Source organism: Columba livia, chromosome 12, assembly GCF_036013475.1.
Source record: "Columba livia isolate bColLiv1 breed racing homer chromosome 12, bColLiv1.pat.W.v2, whole genome shotgun sequence".
NCBI classification, from domain to species: domain Eukaryota; kingdom Metazoa; phylum Chordata; class Aves; order Columbiformes; family Columbidae; genus Columba; species Columba livia.
In genome coordinates, this window is record NC_088613.1 from 2,063,596 (window position 1) to 2,077,379 (window position 13,784).

The following is a 13,784-nucleotide window of genomic DNA, read 5'->3' on the forward strand; positions in this document are numbered from 1 at the left end:
CTGTCTGTAATTTGTCTGAGAGATGCATAGTGCATAAATAGCACTGGAGATGGCACGTAGTGAGATTTATCTGTAAAGTCAGTTTTCTCCACTGTATCAGATAGAAGTTATCTTTTTCTAAGGGATATAATCCCTCCTGCTCCAGCACAGAAGCTGATTGCCAGCAGAGGCTGGAAGATGCCTTTTCTCCAGGCTGTTTATTCCACTTGCATCCACAATGGGGTTTCCTGCCTTTTTTCTCTGCCTTAGCTAGAACAGAGCTGTGACAAGGATAGGGCATTGAATTTGATGCCCCCAATATGCAAATCCTAATTAAACACAGACAAGGATACGCTGCATGAGTTTGCTGGTAAGCTCCCCAGAGATGGATGTATATAGGGACAGGCAGAGCGCACAGCTGAGTGGTTCAGCAGCAGTTGGAGATGCTGCCTGGGAAGAGGAGAGCTGGCTGAACTCAAACCCGCATCAGCTGGCAGCCACCACCCCGAGCTGATCCCCTTCAAAATGTCTTTGCTTTGACAGTGCTGAGGGCCTGAACCGGAGCCAAATGTGGATTTTGCAAATGGCCCCTCTATTTCTAAAGCACTGGGCACAAACTGTCCAGTACAGAAGTGACCGCCTTCCAATTTGACATTTCAAGCAGTTCGCGCCCCGAATTCTCACACCTTTCTTGCTTCTGGGGTCCCTCCTGGGGCTCACTCTGAGGCGGTGGACGGGGAATATGATGCTGGGGAAAACACGCTGCAGCTGCGGCAGGTAGAGCTGACAGCAAACCCTTCCCGTGCGCTCTCAAGAAAGCATTTGACAGCACTTTTCCCAGCTGGCATGGGATGAAATAAATGACTTTGTCAATAAGTTTTCAGTTCTATCTAGAGATTCAGCGATTTTCTTAAAAGGCAGGGTGGCTCAGGGGCGCTGGGGAGAGCGAGCTTGTGAACCAAGGACAAACATAACAATAATAATGCAAGGCAGTGATGGAATGTAAAATAGTTTCAGTCACTTAATACGAAGTAAAGCATGACTATTTCAGGAGTGATTATTTATTTTTAAAACTCTCGTTTTTAAGGAATTAAGAACTACATACTAAGGAAAAGACCAGGTTTGAAGACAGATATCCAAACCAGAGCAAGAGAGCATAAAGGCAAAGTTTCAAAGGTGTTCATCCTAAAGGCTAAAATCCTAAGGTGTTCCTCCAAATCCAAAGGTGTTCATCCTAAAGGCTTCCTTTCTGACAATTCAAGGATGTGCTAAAACCCACATCTGTGTCTGCAAGGTGGAATTGCCAGGGCGTTTCTGACAATCAGGTGCACAAGTGGGAGCTGTGCCAGCACGCATGGGCCAGTGCACGGGCAGCACGAGGACGGCTCAGCAAATACATTACAGCCTCTGCTTGCAGTGAGCAAGAGGCATGTGCACAGAAGGAGCAAACAGCATTAAGTTAATGAGCAGTGATCTATTAAACAGCGGTGTGACCACTGCTCATGGTCATCCATCTCCTCCTGGCTCCTGCAGGTAGCAGCCCTGGTGAAACGATGCGCTCACGTACCAGAGTCAAAGCTGACTCGCCTCATGCTGGGGGACGGGAGTAAAGTCGAATAAAAGAATAACTTAAGGCTGTCTTTCTCAGAGATAATTTTGGTCATTTTGCTTGCCATACAGCTCAGTGTCAGCCTTACCAGAAAATAACTGTCCTGATGTGAGCAGCTGAACACTGGTGGTGTGTCTGTCTGCAAGTGGGAAACAAAGATGTAAATTCTGTATTAGCAAAATGGGAGAAAAAGGATTGTGAGCTTAACAAGCAGATTGAGACAAACTGCCCTTGGGCTAACACATCCATTGCAGGATGGAAGGGATATTGTGACAACAGGGATTAAACTCATTTTTCCGTACAGTTTAGTGGGAGCAGCAGGTGTAAGTCCCGGGGCCTGATCTTCCCCTGATGCGAATCGCTCCTCTGCCACTGACACGACCCGAGCGCTCCTGCCTGTGCACCAGAGACACAGCTGCCCTGGGGTGTTTGCTCAGCCTGCATCCACGGGAGCACAAAAGATGGAATCCAAAACAATTATGATACAGGTTACCCAGAGAAAAATTAAAACTACCGAGAAGGAGGCATAGAAATCTCCTGCTCATGTCTGCATCGCCAGCTGTAGCCCTGAACCTCTTGTCAAGCTGTATTTCATCAAGCTGTACCACTCCTTGCAAATACAAGGAAAATGGCAGCCCCGCAGGGATTACCCGCCGCCCAGCTAACAGAGAAAAGATTTTGGAGTGTGGAAAGTTAAAAAGAAAAAGATTTCCAGTTTCCTAGTTTAATTTCCATGTTCTGATGACCTGAAGTCATCTAAGGCAGCGATTAAGAAAAAAAGATGTAATTTTCTTAAGAGTCAAATTATTTTTAGCTGCGGAGATTTGAAGCTCTCACCAAGTTCCTGAACTTTCAGAACTTTTCTTCACTGAGGAGCTTGAGAGCAAAGCAGGTTTTCTTTTTCCCAGGTTTTCAACTTATCTAATTAGAATATGCAAAATCTCCCTTTCAGCATGACGAAGGAATACACGTTTTACCAGCAAAAGAAAAGGCATTTTCCAGAGGCCTTATTTCTAAGAATAATTGTTCCACTCTCTGTTTTCAGGGCTCAGGTACTGTCCTGCTTCACTTTATGGTAGAGAAATGGGAAAGAAATCATCTCACCCATTTTTCTTGGTTTTGTTCTCAAGATTATTGGCACTGTCCAGTTTTTCTGAGACAAAACTGTGTGTCGATGCACCACTGGGCCTGATTCTGATTGTCACTGGTACCACTGCACACTGTCAGAGCTTGGTGTAAAGGAAACAGTGCCAGAGCTTGGTGTAAATAGAAATCTGGTCCTTTATGCTTTAATCTAGTTCAGCTGGCTCCAGAGGGATGCCTTCCCAGATGGGATATACCTGTATGTACTTCTAAAATGGAGTCTGAGTTAATATCTTTTCAAAAATGATGCCATCAGCATCAGCCGCCCACACCTCCAACACACAGAGCTTCAACAGCTTTTCCTATTGTCCCCTGGGGTGGCATCGCACCCTTTTTATATGTGCAAAAAATCAACTGTTTGCTCTTCTGGACGGTGGTGAGAGGTGCTGGCTTGGCAGAACCCAGGGCCTGGATCTGCAGTAAAACACAGGAGAATAGAAATCCTATAGAGAATATACGAAAGGAAATTAATTAAACTGCTCAGAAGGGATTTCTAGAGAAGCCCCAACCTATGTTGTCACTATACAACGACCTGAGGCTTTTGCTTCATGATTGCAAATTGTTTTTTTCTTTCTAATCAAAACTATTTTCTGCCCATAAACTGAACCTAATCTTGGCCGCTAAAGGGACTCTCTCCTTGGGCTCGAGGCCATTCCCTGGCAGTAAATTCAGTTCATCCCACTGGAACAGGGACAAATGAATGTCATTTACAAAGCCAACTGCACTCACTCGGCACATAACATGTATCTACGGTGCAGCGAAACTCCTGCAGCAACACGTCACGTGTCCCAGTCCTTGGATTTAAAACCCAGACAAACTACTAAGCATGGGTGGACTGAATCTGAGCGGGAAGAAAATGATTTTGTGTTCTTGGACTGACACAAAATGCAGGCAGAAGTTTTGAATAAATGATTTGCTCTGAATCATTTACTCAGCGCTACTCAGTACCTCGGAGGGAAAGGAGAGCTTCTAAACATTTGCAGTGATAAAATATTGAGTTGACTCTAGTACTATATTGCAGGGGAAGAAGCGTTCGTCCCAATGCTCTGACCGATTTAGTTTGTGCATTCCTAGTGTGACTGCCAGCAGGCTCCGGCACTTTGAGCTGAGGAGCCTGTTGTTGGCTGCATAATGTTGCTGTGCCCCATTAAAGCTGTTGTTGCATTTCACCTTACAGGCGGGCACATCTCTGTGACAGATAAAGTGGTCCCTGTGTACAGACTGTAGCTAGTGAAGTGCTTTCTTATGAAAAGTGCTAGCGAAGTGCAGCGAGTTCAGTGTGTTAGTATGTATTATTCATCTTTCAATAATATCACAGAAGAATTTAGGGAAGTATGGTAACAATTTTGATCATTAAAGAGGGCGGGACACAGGTTTGATGTATAAGGCCAATGGCAAACTCCCCTTGAATGTCAAGTCTCAGTTTCAAGTGTAAAGTGGTAAGAAAGGCTTATTGTAGCAATTATGGTGCTTACAAAGGAAAAACAACATAATGTCGGGATTTTGTGCCCATGATAGAACCGCAGGGGATTAGCATGGGGGAGCAGAGTAAGAAACCCAACGTGCTCCTGCGTGGGTGCTGTCAGGGTGGTGCAATTTACCCCATGACAGGTCTGGCCATGGGCAACGTCACAGCATGATGGTGAAGGCAGGATTGGTGACAATGCCTTTGTTGAAGCTCCTCTCTTCTGGCATAAATAAAATGTTATACATGCTTGAAAGTGCAGAAAGGGGCGAATTGAACCCCAGTATAACCAGTGATGCCTGGGAAAGTCAGTGGGAAAGGGAAGGACGGACAGACAAAAAGGCCCTGCTGCTGACCACAAGGAAACTTTCCTGGCCAGAGAAAAGGTAAAAAACAGATTTCACTGGATCCAGTAAACAAGTTACAAGGTTTTCTGTTATCTAATAGATTTAGACACCTGTGTGTCAAAGTGTCTGGGAAACGAAGAGAAGATATGAACTCAGAGCCCTGAGATGGCTGGAAAGTTCAAGTCAAGAGCTGGTCGCCACACTGGGTATCACTTGATGGCGTGATGGCAGGTGCAACGACACAGTGGGGAGTTTGGCTGGATGTGGCCGAGGCAGCCGTCAGGTTTGTCCCGTGTCAGCAGGGCTGTGGCACCAGGACATGCCAGCTTGTCCCTCCAAGGGCTCTCACCATCCCAGGAGTGGCCGGTGAGGAGGGAGGGAGGGGAGAAGGGCGCCCCCCAGACTCCCCACTACAGGGCGAGCGCCCCGCATCGTGTCCAGGCCAAGCCCTGAGGCGTGTGTGGGTGTGGGTGGGTGTGGGTGTGTGTCAGCGAGTGTGCGGATGTGTGGGGGTGTGCGAGTGTGGGTGTGTGTGGGGTGGCTGTGTGTAGGGGGGTATGTGGGAGGGTATGTGTAGATGCGTGTGGGGTGCGAGGGGAGTCTGTATCGTGTGTGTTTGTGAGAGGAGGGTGTATATGTGTGTGTGTGAGAGAGAGAGAGAGGCGGTACGTGTATGTGTGAGGGGAGGATACATGTGTACGAGCGTGTGAGGGGCGGCTGTATCCCTGTGTGTGAGAGGAGGGTGTATCCGTGCGTGTGAGGGGCGGCGTGTGCCGGTGAGCGAGTGCGAGGGGCGCTGCGTGTGCCCGGCTGCGACGCTCCGCTTCGGCTCGGGCCCGGCTGCCGCCGAGGGGCGGTCGGAAGCGGCGGGGAGCACAGGCGGGGACCCGGCTTTTTTGGACGCGTGTCGCAGCCCTGCCCGGCGCCCGCCCGCTGCCGGGGCGAGGAGCGCGATGCCGCGCCCGCCCTGCCCTGCCTGCCGGCGGCCCCGCGGCTCCGCGCCGCAGGCAGCGGCGTAGCGCTCCCGCCTCGGGCGCACCGGCTGGGCAGCGCGGGCGGGGCGGCATGGGGGCTCCCGCCCCCCGCGGCGCTCGGCGCGGAGCGGATTACAAATGAGCGGCGTGGCCCGGCGCCCCGGGCCCGCGGGCACCCCGGCATGTAGAGCCTGACGGAGCGGCGCGGAGGTGAGTGGCCCCCGGGGCGGGTGAGGGACGGCGCGGAAGGCGGGCGCGCACCTTGCGCGGTGGAGCGGCCCCTCGGCGGCGGGGCCCGGCGGGAGGAGGGGGCTGAGCGGCCCCTCACTCTCCTTCTGGTGCCGCCCGAACTTGGAGCCGCAGCTGTTCGGTGCTCCCCTCGCCCCGTGTCCTCGGGCACCAGCCGCTCTCCCTCAGCCCCGCGGGCACACGCCGGCCCCGGCTCGGGGGTTTCTCCCGCTGAAGTTGACGGCGCCGGAGCGGCCGCGGTGCAGCGGGGCAGGGGCCGCGTTTCCCCGCGGGAGTTGGCGGCACCACCGGGACTCCCAGCCCGAGGGACGGTGCTGGATTTCAGCTGCCCTTGCGCTGAACGACCGCACCGAATCAGCCACCTGCATCCTGGCATGTACGTGTTAAACGCGAATGTAAATGGTTATTAATTAGGGCATCCTTTGACCTGGTTGTGAGTCGTCTCCCGGACCCATGAGGCCTCAAAATGGGAAAGGTGACAGGGATGTCGGAGGGGGTGTTCTCTGCTGTGATGATTGCAGAAGAAATGCCTCATTTATCGTCCCCCTCGGTCCACAGACTAACGGGCATCTTGCAGTTCATAGTTTTATCAAATCCTGCAGCCTAAAAAAAAATGTCAGGGCTGATATTCAAGACTCTTCATAAGTTCAGTTGTTTACTACAGAGCCATGACTTCAATAGTCCCTTTGGTATGAAAACATTCTGCTTGTGTGATATTTTTGGTGGCATTGACAACAGATTTGTTAGTCACAGTTATGAATATGGTAATGTGCAAGTCTTCCATTAAATTCTCCGTGCTGTAGGTAACATGGTTGAACAACCACGTATGAAGTCTGGCGTTCTCGCTGCCACTGCAAGGGAGCAACGTCGCTTTGAACTTCCAGTTATTTGATCGCTTCCTCTTAACTTTTCCAGTGTATTATAAAAAAAGGTTTCATCCTAGTGAAATGCAAACGCCAAGTTTTGTGTCAGGTGCACCTCCTTGCAAGCAAGCTTATGTAATGTGGCGCCCTGTGCAGAACACAAGAGGAGATGGAAGGAGAGGTTTTGGGGAAGAGGATGGTCGTGTGGCTCCAGTGCGTGTGCGTGTCCCAGGGGGAGAGCTGAGGAGGGTTATTTACTTGTGTTCTGTGGACATGCTGCCTGATCCTGGGCAAGTCTCTCAGCCTTCTTCAGTGTTGCTTGCCTTCTCCGTAAAATATGGCTTATCCCATGTTACTGCTTCTCAGGGTCGTGTGAAGCTACTCAGAAGCCCTTGAAAACACTTTTCAGCCAGGGAGGTACTGTGTAAATGCAGATTACTGTATTGCTGGTTTAAAAACGCTTTTCAGAAGTTAAAGTGGTATCTTTAGGCAGCTTATTGAAACTGTAGCCAAATGTCTTTTCAGACAGCTCCAAAGCAGACTAAAGGAATTATTTTCTTGACTAATACTCCCTTGCAAAGAAATCTAGTGTCATTTCTGAAGAAAAATTTTAAAAAAATCGTAGTTGAGTGTTATCAGATGTGTCATTCTTTGTTCCATCCATGAATATTTACCCTCAGTTTCTCTGCATGGAACTTGGCAGTAATTATCAGCTGAAGAAACACTTCAGTCCTGGACTGTTTAAGCTGTAATGGTAGATGAAGACATGAAAGAGCTGAACGGTGACATCAGAGCGGCCCACTGCGAGCACGCTGGTCTCCGTACTGTGGCTTTGCTGTTCCATCTGATTGTACTTTTGTTCTGAGATACAGCAATGATCAATACGCTATCAGCTAGGAGCAAGTCTTCCTAGGCAAGAACTATGTCTCCAGTACTGCTACAGGGCACATTCCTAGCATTAAAAGTAAAGTAAAAGGTCCAGGTGCTGGCTTTGTTTGAGACTATCCTCTGATCAGCTTTAATTTATCTTGCAAGTACATAGAACATTAACAGAATTCCTTATTTTTATTACTGGGATTCTGAGAGAATTCTTTATATTTTGACATGTATTGCTTTCGTTCTAGCATATTGAAATCTAATTGGTTTTGTAATATTTTTTAAAAGGCATTGTTATGTTTCTTGACCCCCTTCTGCTTTGGTGAAGTCCATTAATAGCTTCTACTCAGAATTGCATTTAAGGTAATGCAAGACACCACATTCTTTTATTAGCTTGCTTTTTGCAAAGATTTATTTTCAGACGAGCTTAAAAAAATCTTAGTGTGTCAGTTTTGAGGTCTTTTCATGTTATGGATTTAATAGACAAGGTACTGTAAGCTGAGTTATGAGTCTTGCTAATAATATGATTATGTTGTTCTTTGAGAAATATAGTTCTTGAAAACGTACCTTGGAGGAGAAAATGCACAAAAGTTATGTGCAAACATTTATTTTTCTACAACAGATGGAAGAGATCAATAATCACCACTCAAGGGTGGCTAAAATTAGTTTGAAACAGAAAAGATTATTCCTACAAGTACAGTAGTATAATTTGTATGAAATGAGCCAAATCCTACTAATTGTTACACTGATGTAAATATAGAGTAATTCATTTGCCTAGAGTTTTTTCCTCTCTGTGGAGTAATGCAGAACACAGGGGATTATGATGCTGTTGACACGTTTGTAGCAAAGGTTGGTTCTTCTTGATACCCAGAGGTAGAATATGGCCCTGAATTTAGTTCTCATGTTCGCAACAGCATAAATTCACTCACTGAGACTCCAATTCAAAATTTGCTGTAATGTGATTGTGGGTAGAGGGTTGCTGAATGACTCAGATGAATGTAGCTCAGAGTAAACAAACATGTAAATCATTTCTGGCTAGAGAGAGAGAAAGGAAAACATGAGACAGCAGAGAAAAACCAACCTCAGGGATGAGACATTCGTAACGACATGATCAGCAAGGATCACCGAGTTCCGCAGAATTCAACCATCAACAACTCAGGACTGGATTTGCCGGTGGTTTACCTTTGGTGATGAGAGGAACCTGTATGAAGTGCAAGATTGACAAGCAAGCAGAGTTTTCCAGTTGCTTGGGCTGATAGTCTGGTACCATGGTGAGCAGGCTCCTGTGAAAAGCTGCATTTAGGCATATTTAAATGAACCATAATGAGCTGGGACCCAGGTGTACTGCCTGCCTCAGAGAGGTAGGGTGCTGCCAGTGACTGATTAGTAATCTCTGCAACGTCTAGTTTGGGGGAAATACAAGCTAGCACGTGATTCCTGGAAGTTTCTGAACCCAAAACCCTGGATAGCAATGTGCTGTTGATATGAGCAACTGCAGAAGGATCCAGACCCAACTTGTGGTACAGGTTGAGAAGTACCAAAGCAAGTCAGTGGCTTTGAAACAACTGTAGGTTTCTTCTTAGCTAGGTGAGTCTCCAGCACAAAGTCAGAGCAAGGCAAAGGCTGTTGTCATTTGTTTTTCCTGCCAAGGGAGATGACCAGTAAGCACAAATCACTGCAACACAGCATCCTGCCAGTCAGGTCCTCATTTGAACGCCCAGGCCCAGTGCAGTGAAAAGCCATAAGAAGATGGAGCTGTCTCTGTGTGGAGGAGACTGCAGTACCTGGGAACGCTGGGGCAGGATTTTTATCCCTTTCAGCTGTCGGAGCCATTACGCTTCAGTGTGTTTTCAGGATAAGTTAGGTTAAGTTCCCTCTTGGGGAAGCAAAAAATGTGCTGGCATCCAGGGCTGAAATGAGGAGAGCTGGGGCTGGTCCGTTTTTGCTGCACGGGGATTAGCCCCCCAGAGCTCTGCCCCCTGCACGCCAACCTGCCTCCTGGTTCAGGCATTTCCAGCATCACGGTGAAGAGAGGACGCTGTGATGGTGTGTGGTGGTGTTCAACATAAAACCTGTGCTCTTCCTGAGGTTTCCTGTCTTGCAAAGCACTGAGGAGTCCTTTGAGTGAAGTGTGGCTGTAGGTATGGCATTCTTGTGTTGTTTTCTATGAGATGATGGCTGTGTGGGGGAGGAACTGGAGGGACAAGGATTATTTCTCTATGAGTAGCAGGTAGACCTCAGTCCTCTTTCCTCTATTTTTTATTTTCTTTAGGCTACATCAGGTTTTATATACTGTTGGACACAGCGGCAATGATAAGCGACTTGACTTAGGCAGCAGGATAATTTTTCCTAATAGGAATTATGGGTGTTTCTGTTAGATCGTTAGACATGTATTATTATTTATTCTCAGCTCAATCTCTGGATTCAAGCCAGGAAGCTACTTTGTCCTTATTCCCTTCTCCCTTCTCTCAGTCGTCTCCCTCTTCATGTGCAGCGAATGTGTTCCAGTGAGAACGGAAGCGATTTTCTGGCCCCTCTCATGTGTCCTGCATCCCTTTTGCATCCTTAAAGAGGAATCTGATGCACAGTTTGGGAAAGACTGACTTAAGCACCTGAATAGAGTCAGATATGTTTGCTGTCATGCCAGCTAATGAATTTGTAGTGCTCATTACCACAGCATGCTGTGGAGGGCAAAAGCATAAGCAGGTTGAACGAGATGAGATGAGTTCACAATGAACAGAGAGTTGACAGGAACCACCGTGGTCTGGATGCAGCCTCTGGCTCTCTACACTACGAATTGCCCAGTGCACGGAGAGTGCAGGAGGGAACAGTTGCTATAAATGTGATGGACACAGGCTGCTGCCCATCAGCAGTGATAATGGCCTGGGATAGAAGCACCATGGGTCTAATCAATCCCTGTGTTCTCCCAGCACAGACACACGTAGCTTGCTAAAACAGCAATTCATTTTCTTCTCAGTAGAATGAAGAGGGAAGAACAGAGCTTATGGGATAGTGTTTATTGGGCATTTTGGTTCCAGAATGATAACCAGAGTAAAGATTTCAGCCTGCTCTCTCAAGTATTAATGGATTAACGTATGAAGCTGTGAGAATTTCATTGTGTGAAGCCTTCCTGGCAAAGCAGTGTGAGAGGATGAAGCCATTTGGGGCTCAGGGCTCTGGCTGGGACAAGAAGATGAAATAATTCCCCTCTCTGTGTCCTGTTTGTTCTGGTTTGTGCTGCATTGTGAAATGAAGGTGCTGATCTCTTTCTTAGCCCAGAGCTGCAGTTAATGGAAATACCTGTGTTATGTATATTGGGGTGTTTGAAAGTTTCCAGGTACAGAGACCTCTGGGTTTATAAAGTTGCCCTAAAGCCCTAAAATTGTTCCTAATGGGAACAAGAGGAATAAGTTAGATTCCTAGGATGTCAGCACCTCGCCACTGACTCTTCACCCATTTCTCTTGGGATGTCAAGGTAGATGCAGGGACATGGTCACAGAATAAATGGACAAGGGGCTGTGAGATGAGTCCCCAAGGTACAGCTGTTTCTGCTGCAAGAGAGGGGTTTTTGTAACAGTAGAGGAGAGGTTACATTGGTAAAGGAAGTAAAGTCTGATCTATGGAAGAGGAAGAGGGAAGGAGAGGATAGACAGTGTTTGAACAAAAGATGTGAAGTCCCTGCAGAATATTTAAGGCTATCGTGTGAATCCTTTACCCAGATCTTTCTTGTATAACACCATCAGGGGATCCTCATTTGGGAAGAGCTGACTGAAGAATCCTAGAAGTCTTCCTAAGTTTGCTTCTCCTGCAATATCCTTTTTCTTCAGCAAGAAACCAAAACCCTTTTGGGAAAGTCCGCGAGGGCCATATCGGCGCTGACTTGCCCAGCCCCGTTCTCCGCCAGCCCGCGGGTTCCTCAGCAGGGAGAGCAGCTCCCGTGGGGTCCTGGCTGACACCCCAGTGCTGCTCCCGCTGTCAGAGGGATGCACGACAGGTACGACATGGCCACATCACTGTCCCTGACAGACGCTTTCCCACACCTGTGCCATAGATATAACCAGCACGAGCTGCCCCCAGACCAGGGGTGTGCTCTGTAGCTGGGAGAAGGGCTTCAGGCTTCTCAACTCAAGATCTAAAGCAACTCTGTGCCTTAAAATGCACATCTTTGTTTAAGCCTGGAGCTCTGTGTTTATGAAGTGTTAGGGCAAATGTTCTGACATTTGTCTTTGGGTTTCTGTTGATCTTGATATCATGCCAAGTTTGAAATTATCTCTTTCCAGCTCCCCTTACGTCTTCACCACGCATCGGGGTGGACGTGGGCGTGCACACGTGCACAGCACTAAGGTTAGATGAAGAGCTGATGACGAGGAGCGGTGTGTTGTGGTCCTGCAAGCACGCGCGCCTGCGCACACTCACGAAATGGCTTCGCTTCCACATTCTCTCCTGCAGTTTTCCCTGCACCCTGTCTGTAACCTAATCAAACAGGCTGAGCAGCTGGTGAGTGGGCGCCTTGCCTGTCAAAGACATGGGTATGAATATCAGCAGTCAACAAGCCATCACATTAGCTATTGGCACAAAATGTAATTAGGGAGGGTAGACACCCCTCCCAAAAATAAACCCATTGCTATCCACAGAAGCTGCATGAACCCCTGGTTGACTGAAATAGTTTGGGAAAAGAAGTAAGTTGAAGAGTGGCTTGGCTGAAACTAATATATGGAGGATGCTGCAAGGGATGAAAGGAGGAGATGGTTTAGAATAAGTCTTCTAGCTCTTCGTGCGAGAGTTTCTGTCTTCTGATTTCGCCAAAGATTTGAATGTACTCATGAATGGAACAAGAAAGAACATGGTGTTTTTTTTCCTACAAAAGTCGTATAGGTTCCCAAAATGTCACTCCAGCCTACAAAAGTAACATTAAGCCCACAAAGTTTGTGATTATTTGCATAAGATGGAGCATCTATTGAAGCCAAGAGCCCGGTACTTAAATCACTCAGCAGGGGGCTGGGGAAAGAAAAGGCAAGGCTGGGATGCAGGCCACTGACCTTACTGAGCTTTGGATCTGGCTTGAAGAACTATGTTCTCACTGTCCTGAATGGCTTATTTTCACTCTTTTTTAAGACCCAAAAGCTGATGGCACCAAAATCCAGGGTGGAGTATTTGGGGTGTAATGAAGGAAGAGGTTTGCTGCCATGACCTTCCCATGTGAATTTGGATTAATATTTCTCTGTTACAAAAATCAACGGGAAACAAAGCTCCCTGCCGTGTGGCACTGACCTACACACAAAAGGCCAGTTCGGGGCTGTTTTCTGTGTTTGCTTTTCTGGGATCAGAGCCTTTCTTTTTTCCCTGCTTCTGCATTCAGAGCTTCCTTTCAATGACCAGAGGTGTGTATGTGGAGCAGGGACACCTGCCTTGTGAAGGTGACCTCTTCAGAAGCATCTTTGTGTCCCTCCCGCAGTGGGGGCTGACTCAGCCCAGGGGTTTGGGCTTGCGTTCAGGCTCAGCCTGAACAGGCTCAGTTACAAACGGCTGGATTAAAGCCGAGTGCGTAGTTTTGCACTGTGACAGGCTGAGGTGAAGGCAACTGAGGAGTTGCTCCAGACAGTGTCACAGGGATGTGATTCCTGCAGTCCTGCTACACAGCACGGCTCTGCTCTTTTAGAGTCCTTTAATCTGGTTATTCTGCTTGGTTCAAGTCCTTTATCTGCCAAACTTAAAGCACTGAGGCTGTGGTGCTGTCAGAGGGTCCTGTGCCTGATTGTTCCTGCATTTGAACCAGGATAAGACCACAAACGTGTCAAATCTCCGCTGCTGTCAGATAATTCGCAGCAACTACATCGTTAGATGGATTTTGTTGTTGTTTATGGGCATCTCAGAACCTGATCCAGGTTGTACAAACAGGGACACGCTGGGACATTCAGCAGCGTGTGGTCACAGAGCAGCGAGGCCTGGTCCGCAGCGTCTTCCTGTGCTTAAATGTTGAAGCGTTATGAAGAGAATGCAGAGTTCAAAAGAAAACGAATTAGGCTTTTAGTTCTTGTTCACTTCTGGAAAATCTGAAGTATGTTAAATGATATTAATACCATGCCCATATTGCGGTTGCTGTTTAAATCGGCTTTATGGATTGAGCCTCTTAACTTGGAGTTAGGATAGATGAGCAGCATCGTCCCCCATTTGACAGTCAAGGAAAGAGGAACATGGCAGCATACCCATGGTCTCGCAAGATCGAGAAGTCAAAGCCAGGTCTGTTGGTCCCTTGATGCCATGCCACACAAAACTGTC

At 47.7% G+C, this 13,784-nt stretch overlaps 1 protein-coding gene across 1 annotated transcript in view; it reads left to right on the forward strand.

Annotated features, from left to right (window-relative positions):
• Nucleotides 1-5,189: 5,189 nt before the first annotated feature.
• Nucleotides 5,190-13,784, forward strand: part of TRPC5 (transient receptor potential cation channel subfamily C member 5) — a 95,272-nt gene continuing 86,677 nt past the window's right edge. Inside the window, exon 1 of the mRNA XM_065077227.1 lies at nt 5,190-5,727. The gene's annotated coding sequence lies outside the window, so the exon portion shown is untranslated. The remainder of the gene's footprint in view (nt 5,728-13,784) is intronic.